Genomic DNA, 22566 nt, shown 5'->3' with positions numbered 1-22566 from the left:
GGAAGCCACAGGGCCTGGCATCCCAGGAAATGCCCAGGTGCCGGTCAAGCTCCTGCAACCTGAACTCCCCCTTAAAGCTGAAATCTGAGTGACATTCGTCCTCCCTTTGGCTACACTGCTCTCAGAAAAGTAGCTGGCCTACAGAATAAACACCAGTGTGGGTGGCTGGGAAGGGGACACACTTTATAGCTCTAAAATGTTGTCACTTCCTGGAAATTCTCAGAATCCACGTCTGGTTCTTCACTTGCCACTCTGTTAGGTGGGGGCTACCACTGAGTCAGGGATGACTCCAAAATTTCTGCAGATGGGGTTTGACAGTGAGCAATGCACTCTGGGAAACAGGGTCTGAAACCCAGTAAACAATGCTTTACAATGGTTGGGGAAAGGTGCCCCTCCCACTTGGCTCAACACAGCCATTGATCTAGCAAAGTAAGGACGGCCCTTTCAGAGGTCTGCCCTGTGCGCACACGTGGAGAAGACACTCCGGTGTGAAAGTCGGCACATTAAGTCATTTTCTTCAGACACTGTAAGTAGCACCCAGTTTGCTTCCCTCACAGCCCTTTTATATTCTATTTTACTTCACTCCTTGTTTACTGCCTGGCACAACCTCTGGCACATAAATCCAAGAGAGAAGGAGCAGCATCTTATTCCCAGTGTCTAGCACATAGTACTGGTTTCAAAGTGGAACTGATTCCAGGATTGCCCTCATATAGCAATGGCTCTCATGCTAGAATCAGGTTTCTGAAAATTTAGCATCAGTATGGAATCCCTTCCTCACATAATTCAAAGGAAGACAGGCTTCTTCAAGCCCAGGACAACACCAGAGCTTTTGTTTCTGTAGCCATCAGAGGTTCCAAATTCAAAATTCCACATAAGTATTCCCATCAGGCTCACACAAGTTAAATGCAAGAACTATTCTATTTCAACTACAAGTTAATTTTTCTTTAATTAGCAAATGCTTGATTTCAAGGTGCTGACAGTACTTTACTAAATACCTATTCTAAATAGGTTTTCTAGACCAGCCTTCTCAAGATATTGGCAAAGTATATCATAAAACCTATAGGCTGAAATAACTTTGAATTTTAACAAGAAAAATAAATAAAAGCCTTATTCAGTCAAGTACCTCTAGCTTAAGCAAGGCTAGATGATTTTGATTTTGTATTAACAAGTTGGCAGCCCTGCAAAATCAGTGAACTTTTGTGCAATCATTTTAATACTAAAGATAGAAAATACACAACATTTTGAGCACATATGCTTTATTACTGCAAAATAGGTAAAAAAAATGCAACTGAAATATTTTTTAAATTGTGTAGTGTGTGGAGAAGGGGCTGTGACTGATCGAACATGTCAAAAGTGGTTTGCAAAGTTTCTTGGTACTGTTGACATTTGAGCCAAAGAATTGTTGGCTGTGGGGTTATCTTATGCATTGAAAGAAGTTTAGCAGCACCCCTGGCCTCTACCCTATAGAAGTCAATAGCAGGAGGTAGTTCACATACTCAAATATCCAAGTCAACAAAATTACTGGTGAAAGTTAAAAATGTGTCTTTTATTTTATGGAAAAATCTAAACAGACTTTTTGACCAACCCAATAGTACTGAACAATGACATGGTTGAATCTTAAAAAATAAATGTTGATTGAAAGAAGACAGAAGAATATATAATGTATGGTTTTATTAATGTAGAGTTCAGAAGCAAACAAAACAAACCATAGCATTTAGGGATGCATTCTTAGAGGGCAAAAGCAAGAACTATGTATTGTAACAAGTATATCAATAATTAGTTTAGAGGAAAGGTTATAATAGGGGAGGGAGACAGGGCTTCTAAAGACATTTATAATGCCTCTTTCTTGATGGTTAAATGGGTGTTTGCTTTATGCTTCATTAATTTATATATTTGTATTATATACCTTTCTGGATGTGCTATAGTTCTAGTGAAAACATTAAAAAAGAAAAAAAATCAAAGGTTTTTTATTATTGCTCTTTATCTAAAAACATAACCAGATACACCTTGGTAGTTTATGTTCTCTGGTTGTCATTTAGTCTCAGGATAAACAATGGGAGCATATGATCAGCAACAGTTTAATGAAGCCATAGCATTTACAGGATTCTCAAATGGGTACAATATAAAATATGTCATAAAAATTATTAAGTGATCCAAGGTAGAATACATTTTAATACTGGCACAATGGCAATAGCAGCTTTACAAATATTTATCTACAGTATTTCTATAACATTTTTAATGAACCTTTATTCCACAAGAATGATCAAATCATTTAAATTAAATTGATATAATACACAGTGGTTTACTAACATTAGAAACACTATGAATGCCTCATAAAATAGTTTGTACAAATATTCAACTGCTTTATTCTCGGTAATCATTCTTTTTACTCACATGTAATATAAATGCAGCTAGCAGGTTTTAAAAAACTTACTGGAAGCACATGTTTCTTAACTTTATTATCTGTTGAATTTTTATCTATAAGTGTGTTGTAGACATAAATGTGGGTGTCATAAAAACAAAAGTGTCCCCAGGTCTGCTTCCCAGTCTGGTAACTTTTATAACACTATTTGGCACCTCAAAGCAACATTCATCTGGGAAATTGCTAAAATAACTTTTTAGCCTCAGCTAACCAGAGATATTTCATGGATATCATGTATGTAGCTGCTTCCTCGCAGGCTAAAAAGTGCAGTGAATATGTGAAATCCCTTGGTGACTACCCATGAAAAACTGTTGGCCTTATTCCCGGAACTGCAGTGGGGGTTACAGCATTAAAGCTGGTCCGGCCCATCCAGGCACATTCACGCTAACGAGCGCTCCCCTCCCTCCAAGGCACTGAGAGCATCGGTGCTGGGCCTGGTTGAAGCTACAATGACGCCCACTGCTAAGCAGGTGAGTCTGACACGCTGAGGGCTCCCAGAAATACTTGGCAACTTTGCAGGGGACTGACCGACAGGGTCGCCAAATAAAATGTAGAATTTCCAGTCAAATTTGAATTTCAGGAAACAATACATTTTGTTACATGTCCCATGTAATATTTGGGACACAATTATACAAAAAAAACGGTTTGTTCATTGTTTAATGGAACATATTATATTCAAAATTCATTGTTATTTATCTAAATTTCAAATTTGATTGGGTGTTACATTTTTGTGTTTACTAAATCTGGCAACCCTGGACTGGCAGGAAAGAAAACAAATACAGTTAGGTATGCATTACTACTGTTATTGAAACAACAGGGTATTGAGGACAGGGTATCAGGCCTTATAGTGAACCTTCTATAGGACTTGAAGAATCCTTCACGGGGTACTGTGGAAAATACAAGGTTCGTGTTGAGTCTTCATGAAATTTATATTTAGCTGTATGAATGTGGACAGCAGACATCAAAATAACAAATATCTCAGAATTCAGTGAGTCAGATATCCACTACCTATCTAATATACTAAAAGTTACACATTCTAATTTTTAAGGTCACATTAGATCTTTTGCTTCCAAATCTCCTGGAAAATAGTTGGGTTTCGATGGAGGATGGTCTCACCTCTTAACTGTTTATAATGAACAGAAATCAAATCCAGCAGGTCTTTTTAATTGATCAAGTTCATAGTACTTAATGAATGCATGACCTTTACAGGCTTTACAGGGTAAAAATACCCAAGATGAATGAGAACTAGCTTATTATCTGAAGGTTATAACTGCACCTACAGAATACAAATTAGAATTATAGTTAAATTTGAACAACCTCTCTAGCCTCAATTGAGTAGTTCCAGGATAAACACTGCTTTGGAGATTGTATTTTCCATTCTGTTCTCTTCCTGATCATGCAAACTAGAAAATATCCAAACACCCACTTTATACCACAGTATACATGGGCTCCTTACATACTGTAATTCTTTAAATGGAATTACATATTAGAATAATTACACGTACTACATTTCTTAAAAAGGAGTGAGGTGATTTTATCAGCATATTTTACGGATGATCACAGGGAGTCGGACAGCGTTGGCATCAGTTTTGTTCATCAAAGCTGCTTGTAGAAAGGGGCAGAATTTGAGTTGGGCTTCTAGGGTGAGCCAGCTATGAACAAAAAAGAGGGGTCTCAGTTATAATGTGGACTATGTTCCTGTAGCCTGCACAGCTCTCCTTCTTCCTCACTAACAGAACCCAGGCTTTGTGCGAGGAGCAATGCATCCAGATTCCAAAAACCAATTTTCCCAGTTTTCCTGATATAATCAGGAGTTCCTGGGTAGCAACTGTTTAAAGAGATGAGGGACAGCTTAGCAAGTGCACCCTCCTATCCTTTGACCTTCTTATCTTGCTTAGAACATAGATATGAGGATTCAGGAAGCAAAGCCATTCTGCACCCTCATCAAAGCCACACATTAAAGATGACATGGTGAGGCTGCTGTACAACTTACAAACTGCCTACTCTCCACGGAATATGTAGGTAAGAAAACTGAGCCTCTGGTAGCTGAGACACTGTTGTCAGATTTCTGTTACCTGCAGCCAAATGAAAGACCTAACTAAAGCAGTTGCTTCAGAGTTAAAGGAGAAAGGACGCCTAAGGGCTGGGTAGGAAAAGTCATTCGATGCCCAACAAGTTTTTACTAGTCACCCTCCTAGTGAGTGACTTTTGAAGAGCACACATAGGGTATAGGTCCTATCTGTGATTATTGATGTTGTTGCTCAATACGTGGGGATATTATTTATTACATTTTTATTTGTTTCTACATTACGCAGCCCACTATAGTAGTTATGGGCTGGCACTGGGACAAAAAGGATCCCAGAGCTGAACAAGGAAAAGAAGGGGCTTAGTCCTTCAGTGAGGCCACTGGCTTCTGCCCCCGCCCTCCACAATCTGTGGTGTCACCGAGGAAGGTGATCTGGGGGTAGATTCCTACTGGATGCTCCAAAGGGAGGAAAGAGGAAGCTGGCCACACCTCCGAAGAACAATGCATAGCGCCCAGGACAACCACGTTGAATTGGCAAGAGAGAGACCAAGGTGTCCTGCCAAAGGCACTCATTCTTAATGAGGAAATGAAGGGAGGACAGTGTTGGAATGGGACGATGCCAGCAGTGGAGTTCTGCGGTGTGTCCCTGCTGCCAGAGGGACACACAAATGTCAGCCTCATAGCCAAGAAGGCCAGCTGCCCCGTGCTCCCGCACTCTAGCAGGGGTGGCAGGAGGCAGGCTGCTCCTTACAGATCTTACGGCCCTGGGGATGTCAGAGACAAACAGGGCTTGGAACAACATCACACAAGGCGAGCGGCTATACGGGACTTTGGTGCGTGGGCATACACGTAGGTGACAGAGAAAAGAGCTGACGAGACCCAGCTATATCTCCATCCCTGTCTGTCAGGCTCGCTCCCTCTGTTGTAGCCATACTGGCCACGTTTCAGTTCCTCTGATCAGCCAGCATTAATCCCTCTTTCTTCCACGACATCCATGGGGGACCCACCCCCACACCCCATGGGCACCTCCACAGTTAAGGACTATTCATCTATCAAGTCTCACCGCCTCACTTTCTAAGGGAACCCGTCCTAAATCAACCTGGCTGGACCAAGTTCCCCTATGGGATCCTTTCCTTCACAGCACTCAATTCAGTGCAAAATCGTACGTACGTGAGATCATCTGATTAACATCTCTCTTCCCCACTAGACTGAAAGCTCCAAAACAGTAGATCTGTGCCTGTCCTGCTTGCCACCATATCCCCACTACTGTGGCGCAGAGCCTGGCATAGAGGAAGTGCTTAATCTTTACACTTAATAAGGGAATTTTACAAACCAGACAGTCATTGCTAATGTGAAGATGAGAATCCTCACTATCTCACAGACTTCGGAAGTCTAAATATTTGAGTACGTTGTAAAGCATAAAGTGCCATTAAAAATTATTATTAGTATTAAGAAAGCTGCTGAGATTATGATTCTAAATAAATGATTTTGAAGAAAAGGAACCAAAAACATTCTTTTTTCTTTTTTTAAAGGCTTACCTGAAACTTTTTCCTCAACGCCCTTGTCATTACTGGGGTCAGTCCAGTTCCTGTTTCCACATTTTCTTTATTGGTAAGTGGGGTCCCACCTGGGCTCCTGCAAAGGTAATGAAAATATCAGAAACTGTGTTTTATGCCAATTACCAAGTGGATTTAGAAAGCATAAAGGTAAGAGAGCATATTACCTTTCTACATCGACTTTTCTAAGTAGTTTCCGCAGATCTATCTGACTTTTACCAGGAGTACTGATAAAATAAAGGCATCAGAGTTAGCACTTGCTAGATTTTATCATTTTTCCCAAAGCAAAGCAGTCATTTTTATAGGCAACACCCTAAAAAGTAGTTCTATTTGGTACATTGACAAATAGCAGTAGAGAGGACTTCTTAGTTGTGTCTCCTCACAACTAAGAAGAAATTTACAACCACTTTAAAACTAAAAAAAAAGAAAGAAAAAAAGAAACCCAGAAAATCCAGAAAATTGAAACTACAGAGAAATTCAGCAAAGAAACAAAGAAGAAAAACCAGCCAGGAAGGTAAGAGGGGCAGAGCCGGGACAGAGAGAAAGAGAAGCGGAGCAGCGGCTGCGGGGGCACCTAGCAGTAGCCATGGTGAAAACACAGTCCGTTTAAATGCAAGAAGCAATCCCAGCCCCAAACCAGACCACGCAGCTTGCGGTTCCAGCACTGGGAAATATAAAGCCTCATTGCTTCTGACTGTGAAAGCAAGTGGGGGCTGGAGTGGAGGAAGAAGCTACTAGTCTCAAAAAGGAGGCAGCTTGCTTAGTACCGTTAGGGATAATGAAGCCAGTGATTCTCAAACCAGAAGGAGATAATTAACAGATGAATCGTGGAAAAGGGGCGAGGAAATTACATCCCACAGCTCCTCACACATATCTCTGGGATCAAAAGGAGGAAGACTGTCCTCATCAAACACAGAGAAATGGGAAGATGTAGCAAGATAACTTTGCAAATAAGTTGGAGATAGACCTATAACTAGATTAATCACACCCTGAATTAAGTAGTTAATTGTGTTCGATTGTGAACCTGGATTAACCAATAATGGAGAAATGGGGAAGAAGGAGAGGGGAGGGTGAGCCAATCGTGTTAGGGAGGGGGAGCTAATCGCATTAGCATAAAACTAGTTTTCTTTGTCTACTTCACGCACACATGCTCCTGGCTGGTGGTGTCCCCGACTCTGCAGACTCATGAATAAACGCCTTGCTTTGCGGCTCAAGTCCTGTGTCCCGGTGTTTCATTGTGAGCATTTCTCACAGTATGGGAAGGGGGAGAAGTGCCTGGAAAAGCAGCAGTGACCAACACTTTTCCCTCTCAGACCCCTACCCCAGATACAGTGCCAAAACACAGTGAAACGGTTGCCAGTGCTAACAAATACCTAAGGCTCCACCCCCTATAATGTAAGAAGTGTGACAGCCCCACCCAAATCACAGAGGCAATCACAGAAAACTCATGATGAGAAGACAGAGAAGTATGGCCCAGAGTGGGGGCAGATCAAGGTCCCGGTGACACACTAAGCAACAAGCAGATAGCACGCCTAATGGATGAGGAGATGGAGAGCTTAACAGATGCACAGTTTAAGGCATTGGTGGTAAAGATGCTCATAGACTTGACAGCAAAGGTTAAACAACAGGGGAAAGAATGAAGGCTATCCTGGCTGAAATGAAGGAAAATCCATACAAGACAAGTGGTGAAGGAAAGGAAACCAGGGTTCAAATCAACAAATTGGAACATAAGAAAGAAACAGTCAACCAGTACAGAAGGAGGACATGAGAATTTTAAAAAAGGAGAGGAGGCTTAGAAATCTCTGGGACAGCTATAAACGTGCCAACATCTGAATCATAGGGTTGCCAGAAGATGAAGAGGGAGAGCAAGAAATTGAAAAATTACGTGAAAAAATAATGAAGGAAAACCTCCCTAATTTGGGGAAGGAAATGGACATATGGGTCCAGGAAGCACAGAGAGTCCCAAACAAACTAGACCCAGGAAGGACCACACCAAGACACATCATAGTCAAAATGCCAAAGGTTAAGGATAAAGTGAGAATCTTAAAAGCAGCAAGAGAGAAGAGAAAAATTACCTGCAAAGGGGTACCTATAAGACTGTCAGATGATTTCTCAAAAGAAGCTTTGCAGGCAAGAAGGGACTTGCAAGAAATATTCAAAGTGATGAAAAGCAAGGACCTACAACCAAGACTATTCTATCCAGCAAAGCTATCATTTAGAATGGAAGGGCAGAGAAAGTGCTTCCCAGACAAGGTAAAGCTGAAGGAGTTCACCATCACCAAGCAATTATTATATGAAATGTTAAAAAGACTTATTTAAGAAAAAGAAGATCAAAACTATGAACATTAAAATGAAAACAGTATCACAACTATCAACAACAGAAGCCAGGGAACTGAAACAAAGGAAACCAAGCACAGGCAGAGCAGGAACAGGATCATAGGTATGGGGAGCATGTGGGGGGAGCTCAGCTGGGAGGGGAAAGGAGGAGTGTAGGGAAATGGTGCAGGGATTAAGAAGCATAGTAGGAGGGTGTGGAATGGACAGGGGGATGTTGAGAAGAGATTTATGCACGACCCATGGACATGGATTAAGTGGGGGGAACTGCTGGAGGGAGGTGGGGAGCTACGTAGAGGGGAGCAAAGGGAAAAAAAATTGGGACAACTGTAACAGCATAATCAATAAAACATACAAAAAAATAGCAGTAGGTGCTAATAAGAGCATAAGATGATATAATAATTCTTATATGAAATACCTTTTAACTTAGTAATTACATGGGCAAAAATCCATCTTAGAGAAAAACTCAGCTATGCACATAGATGATAGACAAGAATGTTCATTGAAGAGTTACAGAAATAAAAAATCATAAACAACGTAAATGTCTCAAAATAGGATTTTATCTATGAAATTTACATATAATAAACTAGGTATTAAAGAAGTAAAAATGATTCTTTAAACTAATTTTTAATAAGCTGGGGGAAAGCTCATGACACATTGAATGGGAAAAGTCATAACTACCTACTATATGATTAGGCACAGGTATGGACACATATATAACAATATTGCCTTGATTCTAAGATAGACTAGTTTTCATATTTTATTATTTCTGAAATTGAGCTGTTTTAAATTTTATTTTAAGGTATAAGTTACTAAAATTCTTGATAGTATTTTTCCCCTGGAAGACTGTTATTAAATTATGTTGTAGCTCATAATAAACAATAATTATATGCCTAGAAAACTATTACAATGATAAATAATGGTATGTTAACGGTGGCAATCTTCAATGATATATTTATTTGGATGATTTTTTTCTTCTTTGAACTTTTTTATAGATACCATTTTTTCTATACTACACATATATAATTCTTAAAGTGAGAAAAAAGCAAAAATATCATTCTTTTAAGTAGTGCCAGAGCATGACATGGTGTAATTCCTTACATTAAGACATTTGTCACTCGAGTCGATAACACTTTGGAGTTGAGCTTCAGGGTGACACGCTGCAGGTCAGAGACTGTAACTAGTGGATTCCATGCCTTTGGTGATACGACCAGCTTTAATCGCAAAATGAGACATTATTAAAAACACATAAAAAATATTCAAAATGTAAACATGCTGAAACAGTGCATATTTGAGTGCTAAGCATGTGTAAGCTATACCTATTCCTCCACTCAAATTTTTATTTCAAAGCTACAAAGTACTTGTATGTCTCTACTTCTTCGTTCAGACTAATGGTTGGTACATGAAACGGCCTAATTAAGTAATTTTGCAATCTACACATTTTGTCGCAGAGATCCACAACTACTTAAATAAGACATCAACCACTTACCTTGGAAGAGCTTCTGTACATAAGGCTTATATTTTATTTCCATAAAGGGATAACCAGGCTAATAACTGAAAGACTATGTGTATGGTCAATGATATCATACCTTCTTCCTTTCATCAAAACTCTGTGTTTTCTTTAATTTCACAGTCTGTAGATCTTTAACTGTCATCTGCATGGGTCCATCTTTTTTTAATGGTCCAGCCTTAAAACACATGGAGAGATTAGAATTCAATTTGGAACCATGACACCTAGTCAAATGCAAATGCAAATATAGTTTTTAAGGACCTAGAGTTAAAAGTTAACTCTTATTTACCCTAGGAACCTACCAAATTTTTTTCACTCAAACAAGAATGATACTGTTTTCACTACCCAGAGATATGAAGGCTATTGTAAGTATTCTTCAAAAGGTACAGCTTTGATAATAAGACGGGCTAGTTCCCTGCTACCAGGCATCTTCCTCAGCGGTCATTACACTAGGACAGGAGTTGAGGTAGGTCCTTGAATCAAAGTGAAGTTTACCTGAACTACATAAAAAGATGATTCAGTTCCCATAAGCAAAAACACATTGTCAGAGAGGTATACATTAGGGCAAATGTAGCCATAAGCTTGCTCTGGCTTTAAATCAGCGATTATAAATGAAATGTATCTACGGTGGAAATTCAGATTTTAAAACAGGGCCCTGCCTATTTTAGCGATTCACAAATATTCCAGTCCCCTTGGCAAATAAGAAAATCTAACAGAGGCTGGATCTCCCACCTAATAGTATTGTACTTTAGGACCCTCCGACTCTTTTTATTCTAAGTTCATTCACTAAGCCATCCTCTGTTCTTAATTTGGTTTCCCAGGGAGGTTTTCCTTTCGGTTAAAAGATATGCTCACAGTTTTCAAGGGAAACAAAATGGTTTAGTTGAAGAGAAAAAAAAAAAACAGATATGCTGAGAAACCAACAGAAACCTTCCACTCCAACAAGTTTCATTTGTGTATCCTTACAAAAAAAAAATCACTTTCACTTCTATATCCAACTTTTGTGAGTTCCCAGCGGACTGTGTTTTTCTAAACACAATAATTGACATAATTAAGATATGGAATAGAAAAATATATAGCTTTCCTGTCCAAGTCCTTAGCCCAGTTTAAAGGGACACGTGTCTTTACTGCTCCATTACACACTGACCAATACACCCTTTTACTAGGTGGTTTTACCTGAAGTACTTTATTTAGTGAGATTGGATTTTCTGAGCAGCAACAGCGCTGTGGGTGGTGGAGGCGGAGGCAGAGGCGGGGGCGGCGGGGGAGCAGGAGGAGGAGGAAGAGAGCCCGCCGGCTGTAGCAGTGCGGCAGGAACAACGGCCCGGGATTCTCCGGGGGGCGTCAGCGCACAGGCAGGCACATTTGTAAGTTTACCGCTCCTGTAACACGTTTGACCACAGCTTGGACAAGAATTTTCTGAGATGATCTGAAAGAAGACATTACATCTAGCAAAGGAATACCAGATTAATTTGCTTCTTGTAGCTGAGAATCATTAAAATAGTAGCTCCTATACTGAACACCTTCTCAGTATACCCCGTGCTTCATAATATTTTCTCATTTATCACATGCTTGTTTGTTCATTCATTCATTCATACCATGGGTCAATGTGAGCCCTGCCTGCCACCTCACGGAGCTGACAGTCGGGTGAGGAACACAGACACTAAACGCACACAAATAGAGTCGAAGCCAAACAAAATAATAACTCAGTAGGAGTGATGAAGTGTGCTGAGAGCACGGAGAGTGAGAAGACCGGGGAGTAACCGTTAGCCACAGTCTCGAGAACAAATTCAGATTTACCAAATGAAGGCAGATACGGACTGGTGAAAGGAGGTTCCCAGCAGAGGGAAAAACACTTAGCAGCCAAGAAAACAGTATATTTAAGGAATTGATAAAAAGGCCAAGGGCTGTAACATGACTCTATGAACTGAATTTTGTATGTCCCCCACCCCCAATCATGTGTTGAAGTTTCAACCCCCAGTACCTCAGAATGTATTTGGAGATAGTGTTCTTTAAAGAGGTGATTAAGTTAAAATAAGGCTGCCAGGGTGGGCTCTCATCCAATCTGACTGGTGTCCTTATAAAAAAGGAAGTTAGACTATACAGCAAACACCAGGGAAGGTGAAAACACCATGTGAGGACAGTGTAAGAACGCAAACGATAGTCAGAGGCCTCAGGAAAAAAACAACAGCAACCAACCAACCTTGATTTCAGACTTCTAGCCCCCAGAACTGTGAGAAAACAAATTTCTGCTATACAAGCCACTCAGTCTTTGCTACTTTGTTATGGCAACCCGAGCAAACGAATACAATGACCCTGTGAAGGAGAATGGTGTATTAGTTTCCTGTGGCTGCTGTAACAAATTATCACAAACTTGGTGGCTTAACATAATCAGACTTCATTTTCTCACAGTCCTGGAGCCTAGAACTCCAAGATCAAGGTGTCAGCAGGGCTGTGCTCCCTCCCAAGGCTCTTGGGAAGAATCTGTCCCTTGCCTCTTCCAGCTACTGGTAACTACCAGCACTCCTGGGATAAGGCCGTATCCCTCTGATCTCTGCCTCTGTGGTCCCGCTGCTCCTCCTTTTCCACGTGTTCTGCTCTGTGTGTTTCTTTTATAAGGACATTTACCATTGGACTGAGGGTCTACCCAGGTAATACAGAATGACCTCCTCAACTCAAAATCCTTAATGTTATCTGCAGAGACCCTTTTGTCCTAAATAGGGTAGTATTTACAGGATCCAGGGATTAGGGCTTAGACATATCTTTTGGGGGGCCACCATTAAGCCCATTACAGATGGCATCATTCCCGTTTCATAGATGATGAAACTGAGGCCTAGAGGTGTGAGGTGATTTGTCTTCCCCCCTTTGGCTAGTTCATCCTGAGGTATAAATTCTGGGGAAAGGAACATAACCCCAGAAACTTCTCTCCAAACCAATGAGTGTAAAGTTTATTCTTTGAGTTTTGGTTGTTGAGAATAGAGGCCTTGCTTAGGAGAGTCTGGAGAGGGTAGATAGTTACAGGGCTTTCTCCTGCCTCTATCAGTCAAGGACGGCCCCGTGCGACGGCAGAGAGGGGGCATGTAACGTGGGCAGTCGGCCCCACGGCTGATGGAAGAGCTGAGAAGCACACCGGGGACGGTGAGGCAGCCCGGAAATCAGCAACGGGAGAAAGCCATGAGCGCCCTGACGCTGGGGGCACACAGCAAAGAGCAGCAGAGCCAGCTCTCCGGAGCTCGGTTAACCCAGAGAACCAAGGATGCGGTGGACTCCCCGTGTGGGAGCCGGAATCTGAGAGACAACTACGACCACTGCTGGAGAAATTACCCAACACAGAGAATGAAAGGGAAAAACACCCCGTCTTCCCCCTCTGTCCAGTCTCCCATCAGTGTCTACCGTTAGCCCAGCACCACGGAACCAGGGGACACGGAGCGTGGGAAATACGGCCCCCAGCGGTCAGCATCCCTGCAGTGCGTGGCAGAGCCTCCAAGTTTTCAGGGACGGGTCTGAGGGCAAACAGGTCCGGGACTAGCGCTCTCCTGTAGCCATTCCTTCTTCCAGTGAAAGCGCCTGTGGACGCCTGTGGGAGACACCCCCCCTCCCTCCTTACCTGATCCCAGACTTGTCTTTTATCCGACGGTACTGACCTTCAGTGCTTCCTGGAGCTTGCACAGTTCACTTTCCAAAATGCAAAACCGTTGTTGCAGACTCTGAAGTTCTTGTTGGCAGAAACGGGAAGGAATGACGGTGTCTTTCAATACGTCTAAACTCTAAAATTCAAAAATACACAAGCTTGACTCTCATGAGCAACAAGATAAGGACAAGGCAAGAGGACAGGAAAGTAGTTCGATGTATGTTTTATAAAAACGAAGGCAGGCATGACGCCACAATTTCATCATATCTGGGCTTAGCCTGAGTGCCATGCTGACCTGAGTGGACACGCATAGCAAGTGTGTAGAAAAACCAACCGTATTGCTGAAAACAGGTACGTCGAACCCATACCTGGGCTATGCAGTTCTGGCACCAGCTGTACATAGACCATCCTCTACTTGTCCAAAGTTTTATTGCATCTTTGATACTGGGAAATTTGAAGTTCCAGGATGAGCTTAACCAACTTCTGCTAAGGGGTATATTTGTTGAAGAAATAACCACTCTGTAGGAAAAACAAAACCAAATAAATTTTTAAAAACTCCTGAGTTGGAATAATAGCCTTTAATTAAACAACAAGCTAGTTTTATAGTATAAGTCAGAAACAGAGGATACCTAACACCCAATTCTTCAGTAAATCCTAGAATTCTAGAAACTGCTTATGCAACAAATATTTGTTGAGTAAATAAACAGCAATAAATAAAATAGTAAATAAATAGGCATCAGGGATTCAGTAATGAACAAAACAGGCAAAAGCGCTACCCTCATGGAGTTTATGCTCTCATGGAAGAAAGGTAAAAATAAAAAAACAAATAAATAAGTAGCACATATGGGTTGTTAGTGAATAAATACTAATAAGAAAAAGATAAAGCAAGAGAGGGGAGATGTGACCCTGGCTGGTGTGGCTCAGTGAATTGAGTGCTGGCCTGGTTCGATTCCCAGTGAGGGCGCATGCCTGGGTTGCAGGCCAGGTCCCCGTTTGGGGGCGCGAGAGAGGCAACCACATCACATGATGTTCCTCTCCCTCTCTCTCGCCCTTCCCCTCTCTCAAAAATAAATAAAATCTTCTTTAAAAATCAGGGGTGGGCGGTGGGGAGGATGTGAAATGTTGGATGGAGGTGAGATTTCAGATAGCAGAGCCAGGGAAGGTCTGACTGAGAAGGGGACTTTTGAGAAGAAAACACCTAAAGGAAGTACAGAAGCTAGCACGGCACAAATCTGGGAGAAGAGCGTTCAGGCAGGGGCAACAGCAAGTGCAAAGGCCCTGAGACGGCAGCCGGAGCTGTTCTGAGGAACAGCAGGGAGGCCTGGATGACTTGAGTGGAGAAACGGAAGGGAAGAGATGAAGAAATAATGTCAGTCACATCATAAAACACATACAAAGGACTTTAATTTTTACTCTGAGAGAGGAAGACACTGAAGAGCCTTATGGAGAGAAGCCGCATGACATGAGTTTGACAGGCTCACTGCGGAGGGGCAAGGGCAGAGGCAGGAGACCAGTGAGGGGGCCTTCTCAACATTCGGGAGAGAGGAGAGGATGGTATCATGATTACTGGTTTTTTCAGGGTCTGTTTGTCATAATGTTCTTCTGTAAAGACAGCTATCACAACAGTGTGTATAAAACACGTCATTGTGACACCTAGTACTCTTTCAACAACACATTTAAGCCCTGAGTCCCAGTCAATAACTGACCAAACTTCACCAAAACTAAGACGTGAATTCTACTATTATTCCTGTCTTTCATCACTTCATTACCGTATTTATATAATTAAATTGACTAGGAAAAGAGAAAATAGATATTGTGCACTTTCAACACACTACCTTGTGATTATTACTTCACTTGAATTCTTAAACTATGGTTGCCACACAAAATTCAAGGATACTCGGTTAAAATTTAATTCTGATAAATAATAAGCTTTAGTATATTATAAATGCTGCATGGGAAAATACAGAAGTATTCATTGTTTATCTGAAATTCAAATTTAACTGGGAATTCTATATTTTAATTTGCTGGATCTAGTAACTTTATCCTAAACTGATGGGATTTTAAATATTTTCTCTGTTCTACATTGTACCTACCGTTCTGCTGAGGGTGGTGGAGGGGAAGGTGTAATTAGCTTCGACCGAGAGTGAGAGGCTTTTTTTTTCTTTTTGAATAATTTTTTCTCTTTTGTTTTTAGCTTTCCTCTTTGTTGTTTGAACTTAAGCATGATTTCTGTAGAGAAAAATTTTTTTAACATGTTTTCTTGAAGAATACTATAAACATACAGAAAATGTTCGAATCTTGAGTGTATTGTTCAATGAATTATCACAAAGTAAACTAGGACACACCCTGTAACCACCACCTTGATTGGGAAATAGGCCACCACAAGCACCCCAGAAGTCCCCTGATGTAGAGAAAAATTTAAACCCAGATTTAAACAATCTCTAGAGAGACTTTGGCTTTGGCATTACATGACTAATTTTATTTCACTTGTCTCGCTTTTCTTCATTAGGTGACTTTCCCTTTCATTATAACTGAGAAAATAGCTGTAGTTGTTTAATGAATGGTATGCTACTCAAAGGATTTAACGTTTTTTGCCAGTAACATTCATTGAGCATTCACTGTGATAGATGGAGCTGGTAACAGAAGAAAGAAAATTAACCATTTACTGAATGCCCATTTATTTTAGGCACCACATACATTTTCTCAGTGAATCCTCTCTATCCTACAAGACATTATCCCTAAGGAAGAGGATTTTTATTCCCATTTTTATGTAAGAATGCGGCAAGGCTTGGCAAGGTTGAATGATTTGCCCAATGTAATGCAATAATGTATTGTCCTAAGTCCAAACCTCTCAGTCTCCAAGCACCATGTTCTTTCCAATGTTGTGGCACAATAGTTCAGCAGGCGATATACAACGAAATAACAATTACCCCACATCCCAAACCCCGAGATTTCAAAACATTTATTTTAAAGCACTGTTTAAAACTATCTAGTAGACTTAGATTTCATTCTGGATTCCTTTCTTATGAAAATTAAGGTGGAGCTCGCTTGATGTGAAGTTCCAGAGGCCCTCTCTGGGTTTAGTTAGTTGTAGCCCTTGGGGAACAAAGATGTCTTTATTCAAGTAGCAGAACTAAAAATGATCTCAAGGGCTGGTCCTCCTTCCCTTCATACTCACATTTGAATAGGAACAACAGGCCTTTAAAATACACATTCATTTCACTTTGGTTCACCTGGGAACCTTCCAGCACTCGTATGCAGCTCTAAGCTAGCTTGGCTCTCAGGTTCCATTGACAGAAGAACCTGCCCCTGGTCTGCTGGGGGTTGTAAAAACTGAGAAGTGGCCTAATTCCAAGAGCTTTGGACCTGGCAGAGGGCACCCCTAATGGCAATATGTGACAGTGCAAATATCAACAGCCTTCTAGGAGTAAAGATTCTTAACAGCATCTTATTGAACGAATTGCCAGATCTCAAATTAACAGAGCATTCTCCTTCGTCCTTAGAGGCTTGAAAGACACACCAAAAGAGTTTATTTTGTGCTAGGCAGTCAGACAGACAGGAGCAGAGCAAGGACGATGGGCCAGGTACAGTCACCTGGGTGGAATGCAACGGAGAAAAACTGGGAAAACAAAGGACCACGGTCTCAGGGTGACCTTTCCTCCCCAAGCATATTGCTGGTCATGTGGTTTAAAGCCCCTGACCTTTCCTCCACCTGCACAGCACTAGTCCTGAGGTTTTAGAGCCCCCTTCAGAGGAGGAGCACAGGGCAGGAGAATAGCCTCACACGAATCCCCATACAAGCCCTTGCAAAACCACCCTGTAAGCATCAAGCCCTAGAGATAACATCGAAGCATCAGTTGTGTTTCAGCTCCAGGCCCAGAAAAGCAGCAAAACCAGGCAGAGTAACACCTGCCACACTGACCTCAGGACCAGCTGCAATGACTTAATGTCCCCCATCCCTGGGGTGGGCCAATCTGTGGAGACCATGACCCTGAAAGGACACACCTGGAAGGCTGATGAGTATTCTATTGAGATCCTCCCCTGGGGCCTCCCCTAAAGTCCCTGCTCTTAAAAACCCTTACCAAGGGCTCAGTGTGGCCCTCTCTGTGGAGCATGCCAGTACCTTTCCCCACCGCCTTACCCTGGCACATTTTTCCTGGTCTCTCTCTCTCTCCTAAGCTCCAAGGGCCCTTCTTTTGCCTCAGTAACTTGTTTTCTGAGCCCATTTCTTCTACGGCTCACTTCTTCTACCTTTGTGACTTTCTGAACAAACTTTTTCTTAGGGTTTACCTTGGCTCTGAATTCTTTCTTAGCCAGAACTGAAGTACTGAGGTTGCTGAACCAACGCCTGGACCAACTCCACTCATCTAATACCTGGTGCCGTTTCACCGTCAATAATTTCAATTTTATTATATGACTTTTTCTTTCTGCTGAAATAATGAAGGTTGGCCAAACAGGGACTATTAAATACAAGGGATGTCTGAAGGATTAAGTTTAAAGCAAAAACAAAAAAACTTAACAAAAAATGAAAATACTCTGAATGCAGATATTTGGGAAGGCATCGGAAGAAGCAGCAATCTTGTGGCTGCCTGTAAATAAGGTTAAACAAACCTCATTGAACTCATGCCCACAAATGAAGAAATGTAACTGGAAACCTCTATCCAAGGCCCAGAGTTCACTTGAGATCCCTTGAACCCAAGACTCCCATGGTAACCTCCCCTTCCTTGCCTCCCATCTGCCCCTTTGCAGCCTCCCCCTTCTGTTCCCTCTCTACCCTTGATGTCTAACACAGAGAACTGGCTTCCTAACTCCCACTTCCTTTTCCCCCTCTATTCACCAACGTCTAAGTTATGAAAGTAGGCTTTACAAAGGGGATGCACATTCTGCTTAAACTTGGTGGATGGACTCCATATCTTTATCTCCACTCCAATGGTGTCCTGGAGTTGGCAAGTGCTACATTTCCAGGAAGTCTGCAAGTCAGTTTTAACACATCCACACTTACAATTAAATTCTGTAAAATTACAATTAGATCATCTATTTTAAAAAGGTAATCAGTTGCAAAACGCATCATTATCTAATGATTTCCTATTATCTATGCTCTTGAGGTTGTTTACCTTATTGTACCTATATAGTAAAAAATGCTACAGAATGCTGTATTACTGCTCAGTTTCTCCCCAACTCCACATTCAGTGACTTCACATTGGAAACTTGAAGTTGGCCATGATAGGAGTATTTATACCATTAGTACTATAAAATACTACAAGTTAGAGCTTGATTTGTTATTTTGTTGATTAAGAAAGTGAGGAAGAAAATGTTAATAATGCAGATTAAACTTAAAAGAGTGTCTTGTCTGTGGTCATTACATTGTGAATAGCACAAAAAATTGAGGGATATTATTCTAGTATTTGAAAACGATTATCTGATTTATCAGAGAAGTGGCTTACGTAACTAAAGATAAGTCCTAATCTTTGGGTTTTGCTGTTGTGTTACTCCATAGAGTAAACAAAAATATCAACCAACATTCACATCATCTATTATAACACCAACGATAAAGAGATTCTAAAAGCTTCCAAAAAGAAACAGAAGTCTAGATATAGAGGACTGAGAACAGAATGTCATCACACTTCAACAGCCACACTGGAATTCTAAAGGAAAATGTTTTCCGTCCTAGAAGCTATACCTGGCCAAACTTTCAGTCAAGTGTGAGAACAGAATAATGATAACTTGTGGGAATTTCCAGGATCATGGTGACCACAAGTCTTGGGAAGACAACTTTGAAGCACGTGTAGGGCAGGGATCAGAAAACCTTTTCTGTAAAGGGCCAGATTACAAATATTTTAGGCTGTACAAGCCATCCGGTCTCTGTTAAAAATCACTCAATTCTGCCACCGTGGCACCAAAACAGCCACAGACAATTCTTAAACAAACAAAGGTGGCTGTGTTCCAATAACACTGAAGTCTGAATTTCATATCATTTTCAAGTGTCACAAAACCTTATTCTTTTGACTTTTTACCCCAACTAGTACAAATTGTGAAACCATTCTTAGTTCATGAGACCTGTAAAAACAAAGTTTGCCAACCCCTGGCTTAGAGCGCACACAGCCAGTGAAGTGAGCAGGCGTATAACAGAGCTTCAGTAACAATGTCTCTAAGGAAAAAAAAGGAAACAGATAAATTACCTAGAGTAGCTGTCCATTCTAGAATTGACTGTACTTTTGTAAAGTTAGGGCCAAATTACTGCTAAGTGCTTTAAAAAATAAGCATATATAAATGGTTAGGAAAGAAGTTGCACAAGAAAAAAATGCAGTCATGCAATACTATATGTTCTGCTGTTACACAATATTTAATAGTGTGAGTAATGAATGTTTATTCAAAAATGATGACATAGGTATTTGGGGTAGAAAGAGAAAGTAGTAGTCAGTAGTTGTCTAAATTTATGTGTCTAATACTGAGAAAAAAAGAAGGGGGGGGAGAAACAGTATTATAAGCATGTTATTTAGAAGCATGGAGGTAAATGCCAGGGAGAATTACAAGAGTAAATAATGTTGCCTTTGGCAAGTGGGAGTCAGGATTATAGGGAGAGACTTCAGAGCACTGCCATTTTTTGTTTGTTTCTCACTACAATAAGCTTTGTTTTAGTAGTTGACAGTTAACTTTTGGTATACATTATTAGCTTGAAAAACAGAACACAGTACCACCATTCTGGAACTGGGCCATCTCTTTCTAGCTCTTTCCTGGTGGTTGTTCCAGTGCCCATGCACTCAAATTTCTCAAAAGTCCTACAAAAGCTGATGTATGTCATTCTGGAGATTATTTCTCAAAAAAAGAAAAAAGAAAACTCTAGGAACTAAGTCATCTTTTCTCCTCTTCTCTGGCTCTGTGCATGTGGTTGTGGGAGAAAGAGAGAGAGTGTATATCTTCGGCTCTGGGTCATTGTCACTCTAATAGACTTGTAAATAAATACAGTAATTAGCACATACAGAGAATTTAGAGACTAAGTCAAATCTGTCAGTATCAAAAGGTGCAGTCTGAGATATTCTCAAATTAATGTTACATTGAAATATAACCACAGGTCTATCAAAAATGAAAGATAATAATTCCTACCTGAAACAGGACAAAGGACCCGGCAAGCTAAGTTTTGTTTGTATTATCATTGCTTTATTAAAAGTATTAGATACTCCGTAGAGGACAATTGTCCAACTGAAAGAGTATACAGCAGTCTTCCTCGAGGTTAAAATACATAACTAGTTCCCTTTCCAAAAGAGTAAGGAGACTACCTGGCCCGCCCTGGCCCCAGGGCTCAGTTGGGTGGAGCGCTCTCCCACACACCAGAAGTCTGTGGGCTTGATCCTGGCCAGGGCACTGCCTGGGCTGCGGATTTTAGCCCAGGTCGGGATGCAACCGCTCAACGTTTTTCTCTCACTCTCTTCTCTTCTCTATCTCATTCCTTTCCTCTCTCTCTGAAATCAATAAATATAACCCCGGGTGAGGGGTTATTTTTTTAAAAAAAAAAAAAAAAAAAAAGAAGTATTAGAAACATGGTGAAGGTGGAACCCGGCATGACAGTCTTAACCCCTCAGACCCACACCCGGCTCCATCTCCCCTGGAGTCCAGCCGGTTCCCACCTCCGTAAACCTTAACAACACAAGCAGCCAACAGGCCCAGCCATGGAAGACGCGAGCCCGGGTAACACAGGAAGACATCCCTGCACTTACTGGTCTAAGAGCCTGGGGATTAGATGAAGTCCAGGGAGTGGCCTCGTCCTCGCCATGAAGAAAAATTCAAACTTAAAACCTTACGGTGGAGGGAGCTATCCTAGCCAAGGTCTCTCCAAGGATAGCGTTCCCACTGCCGTACAAACACGGCCTGGCTTGTGATTGGCTGAGAGAGCAGCACGCTCCGGCCAATCAGAGCTGAGGCGCCTCCGGTATGAATGAGGAGAAGGCGGGAGCGAGGGGAGAAGCAGGAGAGGAAAGAAGGTGTGTCGCTCCTCCTATGGGGTTTGTGGAAGCCGTTGTGTAAATTGCAATCTTCTCTGCTGAGCCCTAACTGAGAAATTGAAAGTAGCGATGAGGGTGAAACCAATGAAAAAAGTAAGAGAACAGCAACCAATCTTTCTGTTGAGTTTTGAATCTTTGCCCAAGAGGAAAATGTGTTTCATGACGAAAGGCGTTACCTAGTCGCCGTTGGGCGGGTGCCGGTTTAACGGTGGAGCCAACGAATACAAGATGTGAGTGACAGCTGTCCAATAGGGACCCTCAGTGCTAGTTTGGTTTGCGGCTTAAGCGCTGCTTGCCCTGGGTGTCTTCTGCTCTCTCAAATTAACATATTAGAACCTATTTAATCTACAATCTATTTAGGCTACAAGCCTCGGATGGCCGCGCGCCGGCTCCAGGAAGCCGGACAGGGCGCGGCGGCAAGGATGGCGCAGCGCGGGCCGCGCGGCTAGACGGGCGCCGAAGGAGCCGCTGGCCCGCGCCCTCCATTCTCTCTGTCCCGGAGGCGGCAGCGCGCGGAGTCGCCTTCGCTGACGCTGGGCACCTGGACGCTCCCGAGATGCCCAACCCCAAGAACAGTAAAGGCGGCCGCAAAAACAAGCGCGCCAACAGCAGCGGGGACGAGCAGGAAAATGGAGCCGGGGCCCTGGCGGCAGCGGCGGGCTGCGGAGCGGCTGCGGCGGGCGCGCCGGGCACCGGGGGCGCGGCAGGCACCGGAGGCACGGGAACTGGCGCAGCCAATGTAGTTGCCGCCGCGGGGGCTGCAGCCGCGGGCGACGCCAAGAACGGTAAGACGGGGCGAATGCCAACTTCCTCCCCGACGGGGACGGCGCGGTGGCGGGGCTCCGGGTGGCGCGGGCGATGCGTGGACAATGCGCGTCAGGAAGTGCTCACCCCGCCTCTCTGCCCCACCGCGGCTGCCCCTTCGCGGTCCCCACTCCTGACGGCGACGATTTTATCTGCGGCCCCTGCCGTGTGTCCGCGCTGCGCAGCGGTCGCGCGCCTTGGGCAGCCTGCGCCCAGACTGCGAGGGTCGGTCGGGTGCCCGTCTGCGGCAGCGCTACCCTCGGGCCCTGCCCGTGGTAATCTC

The 22566-nt window shown here is 42.5% G+C and overlaps 1 pseudogene; it reads right to left on the bottom strand.

The window, feature by feature from the left end:
• Positions 1-3913: 3913 nt before the first annotated feature.
• LOC149998740 (proline-rich protein 11-like) lies at positions 3914-21347 on the bottom strand (annotated as a pseudogene).
• Between the last annotated feature and the right edge of the window lie 1219 nt (positions 21348-22566).

The sequence above is a fragment of the Furipterus horrens genome, unplaced genomic scaffold (assembly GCF_987537825.1).
Source record: "Furipterus horrens unplaced genomic scaffold, mFurHor1.1.pri manual_scaffold_11, whole genome shotgun sequence".
NCBI classification, from domain to species: Eukaryota; Metazoa; Chordata; class Mammalia; order Chiroptera; family Furipteridae; genus Furipterus; species Furipterus horrens.
This window is presented reverse-complemented; position numbering and strand designations above follow the sequence as displayed.